The 11,891-nt window shown below is 36.9% G+C and overlaps 1 pseudogene; it reads left to right on the forward strand.

The window, feature by feature from the left end:
• Positions 1–11,232, forward strand: part of LOC129532474 (mitochondrial adenyl nucleotide antiporter SLC25A24-like) — a 65,886-nt pseudogene extending 54,654 nt beyond the window's left edge.
• The last annotated feature ends 659 nt before the right edge of the window (positions 11,233–11,891 follow it).

Below are 11,891 nucleotides of genomic sequence, written 5' to 3' on the forward strand. Positions count from 1 at the left end.
AAAATTTTTTCCCATTCTCTAGGTTGTTTGTTTACTCTATTGATCTGTTGTTGATCTGTTGATAGTTTATTTTGCTAACAAATTTTTATATTTTAACTTTCATATTACACTTGAAGTAATTTGTGCATCCCCATTACAATGTTACATTAATATATATTTTTCCATATATTTACCTTTTCCGGTGAGATTTATTGTTATACATGTTTTTGCATTGCTGTTTGGCATATTTTCTTTTCAACTTGAGGAATTCTCTTAAGCATTTCTGTACAACAGGTATAGTGTTGACAAACTCCCTCAGTTTTTGTTTGCCTGGGAAATATTTTATCTCTCTTTCATTTTAAAGTGTAATTTTTCCAGGTATAGTATTATTGATTGACAGAGTTTTTCTTCTTTAGTGCTTTGACTGTATCATTCCACACTCTGCTGTTATACATCTTTTAGCTGAGAAATTAACTAATAGTTTTATAAGGGTCACCTTATATATGATGAGTCACTTTTCTTTTACTGCTTTCAGAATTCTCTTTGTTTTTCACCTTGGCAATCTAATTTGATCATAAAGTGTCTTAGTGTATTCCTCTTTGGGTTGATCCTGTTTGGGGAATCTTTGAGTTTCATGAGCCTGGATGTCCATTTCCCTTTCAAGATTTGGCAAGTTTTCGGCCATTGTTTCTTTAAATAAGCTCTGTACTTCCCTTTTATCTCTCTTCTCCCCTTTTATCTCTCTTCTCCTTCTGGAACTTCCATAATGCATATATTGATTTGCTTGACGGTGTCCCATAAATTCCATAGAATTTCTTTTTTCATTCTTTTTTCTTTTTTTTCTTCTGGATAATTTCAAATGACCTGTCTTCAAGTTGACATATGTTTCTCTAGCTTGCTGAACTTCTTTAAAACAATTACTTTGGGTTATTTGTCAGGCAATTTGTAGATCTCCATCTCTTTGGGTCCAGTTACTAGAAAATTATTATATTCTTTTGGTGATGAAAAGTTTCCATGATTTCTTCCTGTGTTCTTTGTAACTTTGTGTTTGCATTTAAACATTTGAAGGAAGAGTCACTTCTAGGCTTTACAGACTGGCTTTGGTGGGGGAAAACCATCATCTGCAGGTAGGTGTGAGGGTGTGGATGGCTGGAGTGCAGCAGCTCTGGTTAAAGGGGAAGTATAGCAGCATAGACTGCAGGCGTCTCCATCAGCTTAGGTCCACATCAGCAAAGACTGCAGTGGTCCCTGGCGACCAAGGTTAAAGGTGCCTGCAGTGACAGTGAGGGCTGATTAGGTCCTCTGTGGTGAAGGCTGCTGGCATGCCCTTCTCTCCTTTTCACTCATGGGGAGAAGTTGTGGTTGAGAGGATCCCTCTTTGTACTAGGGTCTGGGATACAAGGGTACTCATAGTGGTGGTGGTGCCATTGTCCAGGACACACAGAGTGGCAGTGGTGCCTAGATCTGGAGTGTAGAACACACAAACTGTCTGTGTGTTATCAGAGTCTGAGGCACAAGTATGTATGGGGCAGTGGTGGTGCTAATGTTTGGAATGCAGGCATGAGTGGAACAGTTGCCGAGCTGGGGTATGGGGGTGTGTGCTGGATAGTACATGGCTCTGGCCTGGACGGGGCACAGTGGCAGCACTTTCTGGTTGTGGGGCACAGAAATGTGTACTTCAGGCAGCTGTCAGCTGAGGGAAGCACTGGCAAAGGCTGTGGTAGTCCTTGGTGGTGAAGGCTGCTGGGGTCTTTCTGCTCTTGTTTCCTCCCACCAGAGGGCAGTTATGACCTGGGAGATCTCTCTTGGTGCAGAGCTGGACAGGACTGAGAGTTAGGGTGACAAAGGTAAAATGCTTCCTGTGTTTTCCTTTGTGGTCAGTCTCAGCTTTGTGCTCCATTGGGTTGTTGCAGCTCCTTCATTGTACTCTGGAGCTCTCTCAAAGCTATTTTAATTGGTAGGTAGTTTAAACATTGTTTTTGTGTGGGACTAATGTTGAGACCTTTTAGTCCACCATCTTGCTAACACATCCAGAAATCTATTATTTCTTATCTCTTAATCAGTATTGCTGGCCAGTTATCTTTTGCCTGGACTACTGCCATAGATTCCCAACTGGTATCTTCATATCTCCAATCCATTTTTCACACTGCTACCAGAGTAGTCTCTTAAAAAGATAAATCTGGTTATGTCATCTCTCTACCTTAAAACCCTCCACTGGTCACTCATTTCTCTTAATTGCAACATCTAAAATCCTTATTTTGACTAGCAAGGTGCAAAATGACTTGGCCTCTGCCCTCTTCTTCACTTTCATTCTTCTTTGCAGCCAAACTGGCTTTTTTTTCACTTATTCTAGTACACTGTGCTCCTTTTTATTTCAGGTCCTTCTCATATGCTGTTTCCTCTACCCAACAGGAGGGAATTATAACCAATACTATTGTAACTGTTCTCAAAGCTATACATGATATTTGTTATCTCATTTGGCCAGTACTTTGGCTAGTTTTTTGTTTGGTGGGTAACATGGGCTTTTATCCCTGAGAAATCTGAACTTTTAGTTGCTTTGTTCTTCTCTCTTTTTGTTTGCTATCATTACCCCATTCACTGTTACTACTATGCAGTAAAATACCATATATATAAGTGCTCACCTATGTATCCTTGGGCTTTACCATATCAGTGAAAGGTGACCTGCCTTTTACCTTCCAGCATCTAAAATCTATTTGCCTAGGGTCTTCCTCTGGCCTCTGAAGCCTGTTCTGTTTCTGGAAATGGCAGGCTGGAAATGATAGGGAATGAAGGCCCCTGGGAGCAGCCTTCACTAATAAGTGATGGGCATTAGTAGATGAATATCCTAATGCCCTTGTTCACTTGGGTAGGATAATTCTGAAGTCTATGGTCTATATTATTTCCCAGAAGTTCTTAACAAGATTAAGCCCCAGTTGCATATCATTGCAGCTTGCTTAGTAACACATACTTTATCAGCTTTCGCTATTCCCTTTCTCACATCCTCAGTCCCCTACCAGTATGTTCTAGCATCACCTCCAATGCCTGTCTCAGGGTTGTGAAGCAGGTTCACTGTGCATTGGTTACTCTACCACTTGCATGGTTCTGGTGAGACAGAACACACACAATAAATTAAGCAAAGGAACTTTATTACTCATAGATAGGCAGTAAGGGCCAACAGTAGCGTAGAATTCATGGCAAGCCAGTCCCCCAGAGCTCAGGAAGTCCATCCAGGGTGGATGGAGTCTTGTCTACATGTGTCCCATGTTACACTGCAGCTGAGAGACTCTGAAAGGCACTCAGCTCTGGGTTTTATATTCAGGGGCAACTTGGCATGTGGGCTAGTGCTGTAGAATATCCTGTTTTAGGAGGCTTGGTGACTGAGCCCAGGCTAGTCTGGCCAGTTACCCCTATCTTAGGATGTTGCATTTCCAGCACATTCTACAGTTATTCTTGAGAACTACAAGCAAGAAAGGGAAGAGCTTGGTTGTAAAGGTCATCAAAGGACTTGTCCTGCAAGAATCTATTAGTATTATGTCTGTTACAGTGATCTGTGGTCAGTGATCTTTGAGATTATTATAGCAACATCTGATTTTTGCAGATAGCCAAGCTCTTTAGTATAATCTTATTTTCTTCTGTTGGGATACAGAAGCAGGTGCCCTTCAAATCTGAAGTGCCATGTTTCTTGACTCTCAATCCAGGCAAAGAAAGCTCCCTTAGCAGAGCTCTATTCCTCCCACTTCTGCTTGTAAAGTGGCTTTGGAGAAGGCCTTGGGGCATAAATTAGAGCAATGTTTTAGCATTGTCTCATAGATCTTCCTTAAAGCAGCAAGGAGCAAACAACACTAACAACATTCTGAGATTTTACAGTGAGGTTTCCTAGAACTTCAGGCTCACACAGTCTACCTTCAAAATTATCACAGGAGGCAGTTCAGTCAAGCATTTCCGTAAAACATCAAAAACGTCATCACCTTCTTAGCCTGTAATATCTGTGTCCTTTCCTAACAATAAAGCAAGTGCCACATATTTTAGGTTTCAGTTATGGCAGCACCCTATATCCAGGAACAAATTTCTATACTTGTTAGGGTTTATTCTAAGCTATTGTAACAAAGAGATTCAAAAATACAGTAACTTCAATAAGATAGAGGCAAGTGATCCAGGGTTAACATTACAGCTCTGCCATTTTCAATACAATTTGGCTTCAAAGGTTGTACCTGTCTTTACCATTTCCTAGGTAGAGGAAAGACAAGTGTCTTTAAGGTGATGTCTCAGAATTTGTATATGCAACTTCCCCTCATAGCTCATTAGCCAAAATTAGACACCTAGCCACATAACCTATCTAAGAAGGAGAAAAAGGAAATGTAATGTGTAGCCGAGTCAGCCCTGTTACTAAAAGGAAGACATATAAATGAATAAAAGGAATATTATATCTAGTGTTCATTATAAAAAATGTGCTTACTAGAGCTATCTTGGATTCTAAGTGGTTTTCCAGTTTTAATCTCAATGAAAGTTGACTTTAGTTCCTGTGAAGCCTGATCTAAAAGGTTAGATTTACGTTTTCTTTTTTTCCACATGTGTTCTTGTGATATACTAGCTATTACTTAGGCTAAGGAGTAAAGTGTTTCTCTTAAAAATAAAAATAAAAAGCCTCTCACATTAAGTTACTATTCCTGACTATCCAGTAACCAAACAATATTGAGTGCTTTCTATATGTAAAGTGTGGTGCTGAAAAGAGATAAAAGATATGATCTCCGTCTCATTTGTGTCATTTATATGCCTCTTATGAAATAGAACATTCATAAATATGCATAAAGTGATTTAATATTGTCAACTTATTCTACCAAAAAAAGGAAGCGAGACTAAATGAAAGGGCTTTACTTATTATCTTAGCTAATCAATTGCATAAAAATGAAAGGAATTCTACTAGGTTGTGCTAATATTGGGTATCTAGTATACTTTTAAATATAATTTATACTACTAATTAATGTCATAAATATAGAAACAATATATATCTTGTTTCACTAATATTATACATTTCAATATTTTTATACAGTATAAGAAATTGCTTAGTTTTGATGGTGTTCATTTAGGAATTCTTCAAAGATTTTTATCTGGCTCATTGGCTGGTGTAACTGCCCAGACCTGTATTTACCCCATGGAGGTATGTATTATAAAATTTTAACTAAAGTCATACTTTTAATGCAAATTATAACTTTTTATAAATGAATCTCAGGTAAGTATTTTGTACAATAAGCAGCTTTATAGCCACAGGATTAAAATCTTATATCAAGAGTGAGTTGGTGGTCAGGCACAGTAGCTCACGCCTATAATCCTGGCACTTTGGGAGGCCAAGGTGGGTGGATCACCTGATTCGGGAGTTTGAGACCAGCCTGGGCAACATGGTGAAACCCCACCTCTACTAAAAATACAAAAATTAGCAAGGCATGGTGGTGCATGTCTGTAAAAAAAAAAAAAAAAGTCAGCCTCAGTAGATTTTGTGGTTGTTGTTTAGGACACAGGTATTACTGTATATGAACCAAGAAGATAAACAATTTTGTTGATTGATTGATTGATTGATAGAATCACTTATTCATTCAGTGAGTAAATTTGTATTGTACACCTACTAAGTTTAAGGTATTTTGCTAGGCGCTATGCAGGATCAAGAGAAGAGTCATACAGGGATTTTTGGCCATGTAGCTTGTAGTCTAGAAGGGGAAATAAAACATGCACATCAATAATAATCTAAAATAAAAATGATAAATTATAGAAAGATCAATATGAAGTGCTATGGAAATTGAGAAGAGGAGAAATTATTTCAAGCTGGGGATCTCATGAAAGACATGAATAGAGGCTGGGTGTGGTGGCTTATGCCTGTAATCCCAGCACTTTGTGAGGGGGAGGCAGGTGGTTTGCGTGAGCCCAGGAGTTCGAGACCAGCCTGGGCAACATGGTGAAACCTCATCTCTACAAAAAATACAAAAATTAGCCAGGTGTGATGGAGTGTGCCTGCAGCACCAGCTACTCGGAAGGCTGAGGTGGGAGGATCACTCTTCTGTCAGGAAGTGAAGGTTGCAATGAACCATGATTGCACCATTGTACTCCAGCCTGGGCAACACAGCGAAAAAGACTAGAAAGATGGGAAGACCAGACGCAAGATATTACCATCATTCGGGGAACTGATAATAAGAGTTCGAAATATGATGGTGAATAGGGGAAATTAACTCATGATAGAGCTGTCTTGAGAACTGTCAACTCGAAAAGTGGAAAGCAGGGGAAAGGAAGAGGGCGAAGTTCTATTTGGGTCCTGTGCCTGAGTGTTTAGGAGAGTTGCATCTGAGTTACATCTTGAAAACAGGTAGAGAACGGGAGGAAGTGAGCCAGACTCAAGAGAGGTGATGAATTCAGATTTATGCGTATTTAAACTGAGCTGTTGATGGGACCACCAAGTTATGATTTTCAGTAGGCCGTTGCAAATGTGATACTGAGACTTAAGATTTCAAGTGTTGGTGTGTCACCTGAGAGAGGTGTTATTTGAGGCCAGGAGATTGCCTATGAAAAAAGTAATGATTTAAAAAATGCTGAGAAGTTGACTTTTGAGAAGGCCTTAATTTAGGGAGTGAGAGGAGAAAAACATGCCAGTGAAGCAGACAGAAAAGATTTACTTGGGTAAGAGGAGAGTGCACTGCCCTGGAGAGGATAGAGTTTTAAAAATGGGACTACCCAACATGTCTAGTTCCGCAGAGAAGTCCATAAAACAAAAGGCTTCCTACTGACCACTCAGAGGCAGCCCCGTCAAGATACACAGTTTTCTCAATCAAGACAAAGTTTATACTTAAAAAAAATTTTAGCTTTTATTTTAGATACAAGAGGTACATGTCCTGGCTGTTTTAGAGAGCCATTTCTCCAAGCATGTATAAAGCACCTTTAAATTAATAGAATTAAGATGACAAGGAGTGAGACTCTATCAGGAGAATGAAATTGTGCCTAGGAATATTGATCATATACAGCCTACCTGGGCCTACTATTGTCCTTATAGCTTCTGGAATATCAATACTTTATGAGCACAGAATGAGCCCAAGTTATATAAAATTGCAGTTTATGGGCCTCACTGTTAAAATAGTTACCAGAGTATGTACTTTAAGCATATATAGAATGTTTTATTCATACTGGTTCTTTATTTTAACATTACCATATATGTTTTACCTTGAATTTTGGCTGTTTTCTTTTTTCCGAAGCAATAATGAATTTATTTCAGAACATGTTGCCTTTTGGCACATTAAAGGAATTTGCATGGATATATCACTCAAAGGCACTGGGATTGATTTTATTTTCCTGCTTGAATAATTTTAAAATATCTCTGTACTGTATCAGTTGTTCATAAGTAAGAGCCAGTTATTGAGAAGTTACAATCATGTTTACAATTGTTTTCTTTTATGATTTCTCTGATTTATAAACATCATGAGATAATGCAAATCCCTGGATTGCTAAATAAGATGGGTGAATCTGATCAATATATCTTTCTTATATTCTTTTACATTTAGGTACTAAAGACCAGACTGGCTATAGGTAAAACTGGAGAGTATTCAGGGATTATTGATTGTGGCAAGAAGCTTCTAAAACAAGAAGGTGTCAGATCCTTTTTCAAAGGTTATACTCCTAACTTGCTAGGCATTGTACCTTATGCAGGCATAGATCTTGCTGTTTATGAGGTGAGTTTATTCTCATAATATGACATTATATGTTAGATTTGCAAATATGGAACAACAATTTTTATTGTAGAAATATGGTTATAAATGACTTTTCACTAAAACAGCTTCTGACAAAGAGTGAATTGAATAGTTTTATTTGATTTTTCATTTTATATGTTACATATCTGGTATTCTAGTAATAATTTTTTATTTGGTGTTTTTCTGTGAATCAGTTTTTGGTAATAATAATTTTAAGTTCTGATAAAACAGTGGTTCTCAATCCTGGATGCATATCAGAATCACATACATATGGATCTTTAAAAAATAGGATTCTTGGGCCACATCCTGAGATATTCTCATTTAATTATCCCGAGGAGGTGGAGTGCGGTGGCTCAGGCCTATAATTCCAGCACTTCGGGAGGCTGAGGGGGTTGGATCCCTTGAGCCCAGGAGTTTGAGACCAGCCTTGGTAACATAGTGAAATCCCATCTTGACCAAAAATACAAAAATTGGCCAGTCTCATAACTTGGTCTCAAAATAAATAAATAGATTTAAAATTTTTTAAAAATTATCCTGAGGAGAGGCCTAGGATTCAGGTTTTTTAACTGCCCAGAAAAATCTGTTGTATAAGTAAGACTGTGAAAGCTGAGATATTATCACACAGCTGTAAAAATGAGAATGGAGGATAGGAGTAATTGTGGCTTGAGGAAGAAAGGCAGGATGGAGATAGGACAAAAAAGCTGATAGTGTAATGCAGAGGCAAGATGCCAGCTTACTCCCCTTTCAGCTGATCATTTCATTTCTATGGCCATACATCTGTTTCAGGAAGAGCATCTTAGCAATATATATACCATTTTGTCATAAGAACCAGGTGAAGGTGTGTGATTAGAATAAATTCATTCTCAGTGGAGGAAGGACAGTTCTCTAGATACAAGCCCAGTGGTATTTTTGGCAAGTGGTGTCATCATCATGTGAAAGACAGATAACTTCCTTTAGCACTTTTACAAGTACACTTATATTTTCGTAGATGTTTAAAGTATTGAATATTATAGCAGGCATTTATTTTTTTTGTTTTCTTGCATCTATGATCTAATTACAATAAGTTTGTTGCTGCTGTTTGTGTTGGGCTGTCTTCATTCTTTGATTTCTACGGTTCAGTATCTTCTGCTTTACACATTTGCCAGATGCCATTACACATTTCTCTTTGTATTGTTACATGACTGTAATAAGTGCATACTGAGTAAAGACATTTTGAAATTTATTTTTTCAAAAGCATCAAATTATACATTTTGTAGTAATCATTGCAGTGCATAATGGTAAAGTTGCTGTCCTTTAATAAATAAACAGTTCTGGAAGCACTTAGTGATGTTTTAAACTCAATATTTCTTAATTTCTTCCAGTCACTTTTATGCAAGAAAAAGAAAATAGGGAAAGAGGACTCTTAAAAGTTGAGAAAATGTGATTTTGTTAACCTAGAGTGGATTGTGTAGTCTTCCTCTCTACAATATTGTGTTGATCCCTGTGAGAATCTCCAGGTTTTCGTTTGAATATAATTACAAACCAAAGAACAAGCAAAGCAAACCCCCCCCAAAACAAAAAAACAAAAACAAACAAACAAAAACACCAAAACCCAAAACAAAACGCAGGGGAACTCAAACTGAGGCTGTATGAATATGTTGGTTTGAAAACATTAGTTCTCCCTGTCCCTGATAAGACTACAGGAATAGAGGCCGGGCGCCGTGGCTCATGCCTGTAATCCCAGCACTTTGGGAGGCTGAGGCAGGCAGATCACAAGGTCAGGAGACCGAGACCATCCTGGCTAACACGGTGAAACCCCGTCTCTACTAAAAATACAAAAAATTTAGCCGGGCATGGTGGCGGGCGCCTGTAGTCCCAGCTACTCAGGAGGCTGAGGCTGGAGAATGGCGTGAACCCGGGAGGTGGAGCTGAGATTGCGCCACTGCACTCCAGCCTGGGCAACAGAGCAAGACTCTGTTTCACGAAAAAAAAAAAAAAAAAAAACAGAACAAAACAAAACAAAAAAAACTACAGGGATAGCCCCCACTTTACTAAAACTTTATTCCATTTAGAGTTGCATAGTAGTAGGTTTTGTTTTCTATTTCATAGTATTTGTGCAGTAATATATTTACTACTCTCTTCTCTGCCAGATTTTGAAGAATTTTTGGCTAGAAAATTATGCAGGAAACTCTGAATCCTGGGATAATGATTTTGGTGGGATGTAGTACATTGTCTAATACTTGTGGTCAGTTAGCCAGTTTCCCTGTGAACCTTATTAGAACTCGCATGCAGGCTTCAGGTGAGTTTTTTTTTTAAATGAATGAATAATAAGTTTAAAATTATGTTTCAAATGAGTATAAATTAATGACTTCAAAAACAAAAACTGTAGAATTGATAAGCAAGAATCCCGAATTTATTATTTTACTGACTAAAGCTTTTTGTGCATTTTAGATTTTATTTCCTCTCAAAGTATTGTTTGGAACTCTCCACATTTTCTTCAGTTACTACTGATCTCTTTAAGGAGTTTACAATTAGAAAGTACCACACAGAACAATAGAGAAGATTATACTTTTTTTCAAATAAACAGTTATTCCGTATGATCGTGTAATTTTACCCTAGTTCTGCTATTATTGTCGTATTCTGCAACTGGAACTTAATACATTTGTGGAATTGAACTCAATTTTTTTTCCAATTTACTTAAGGAAGAGATATTAAGAAAAGGGAGGATATCTGTTTTGTCTCAGTGAAATGTTAGGAATTTAGTTTTTAAGAAAATATCTTTATCACTTTTCAAGAAGGCAAAAACCCCCACACAATCCTATTGTTATCTTCTTGACTAAACTGTTTAAAGGTCATGTGTTAAGTGATATTATTTTACATTCTCCTTCTTCTTGTCTTTTTAGTTAGATTTTTGGTTTTAATTTACATTCTCCAGGTGGAGCATCTCTCTATCCATCCCATCACCCATCCTTTCCTCTCTAACTATTTGTGTCAAATCCAATTCCAAATACTCCTTTGAGGTCCCTCATGAAAGACTTTCAAGTGTTGTTTAATAGAACTTTCTGTGATGATGGAAATATTTTATATCTGTGCTATTCAATATGATAGTCACTATTCCCAAGTGAATACTTGGGATTGTTACCAGTGCAACTGAGGCAATGAATTCTTAGTTTTATTTAATTTTAATTAATTTAAATTTAAATAGCTGCATGTGTCCAGTGGGTACCATACTGAACAGCACAAGACATTCTACAGGTAGGGAGAGAGGTATATTCTGAAGTAATTTCAATCTCTGTAAATTCCCATTTATCATTGGATTTTCTTAATTTATAAATATTAAATATTGAATTATACTTTTTTCCAATTTATAGCCCTAGTGGAAAAAGGAAAAACAACTTCTATGATTCAGCTCATTCAAGAAATATATACCAAAGAAGGAAAATTGGGATTTTACAGGGGTTTCACCCCAAACATCATAAAGGTGCTTCCTGCAGTAGGCGTTGGCTGTGTGGCCTATGAAAAAGTGAAGCCATTTTTTGGATTAACCTAGAAGTGATATATAAAATTGTTGTCATTGTAATCACTTAATTGTAAGATAATACCTGGGTTATAAAGAGATGTTATCTTTTCCTAAGAGGAAAGAAATGTCAGATAATTGTTAAAATATTTTTTCATTATTACAAAATACATAAATTAAATAATAATTTTTATAAAGTTCTTGAATATGTTAAAATCTTTAATATCCAAAGAATACTATTTACATTTTCTACTACTCTCCCTTGAATCCTAACTTAAAATTTGTTCTTGATTTGATTTGAATGTAACATAAAACATTTGGTCAGTTATAGGAGTTTATCTTTGAAAACGTTTTTACATTTGAAAACTTATTTTTAAAAAGCTGAGCTTGAAAATGCTTTATACACTAACAGAAAAATCAGTGCATTTAAAATTGATGTTATAGCAAATAATTTGGAGTCTGTTTCTTTTACTTAAGCAAAATGGAAAATTGGTTTCTAATTCCTTCTATCACATTTTAGATGGAATAATGATAACATCTTTCTTACATCTCTGGGCCTTTTTATTTGTAAATGTGAACACTGTTGGTTCATTTTAATTCTTGATATTTTCAGCTTATATAAGGAAGTTGGCATTGATAACAAATCCAACACTGGACAAGTTTTATTTATCTTCTGGTTGAAAACATTCAAG

This window comes from Gorilla gorilla, chromosome 1 (assembly GCF_029281585.2).
Source record: "Gorilla gorilla gorilla isolate KB3781 chromosome 1, NHGRI_mGorGor1-v2.1_pri, whole genome shotgun sequence".
NCBI classification, from domain to species: domain Eukaryota; kingdom Metazoa; phylum Chordata; class Mammalia; order Primates; family Hominidae; genus Gorilla; species Gorilla gorilla.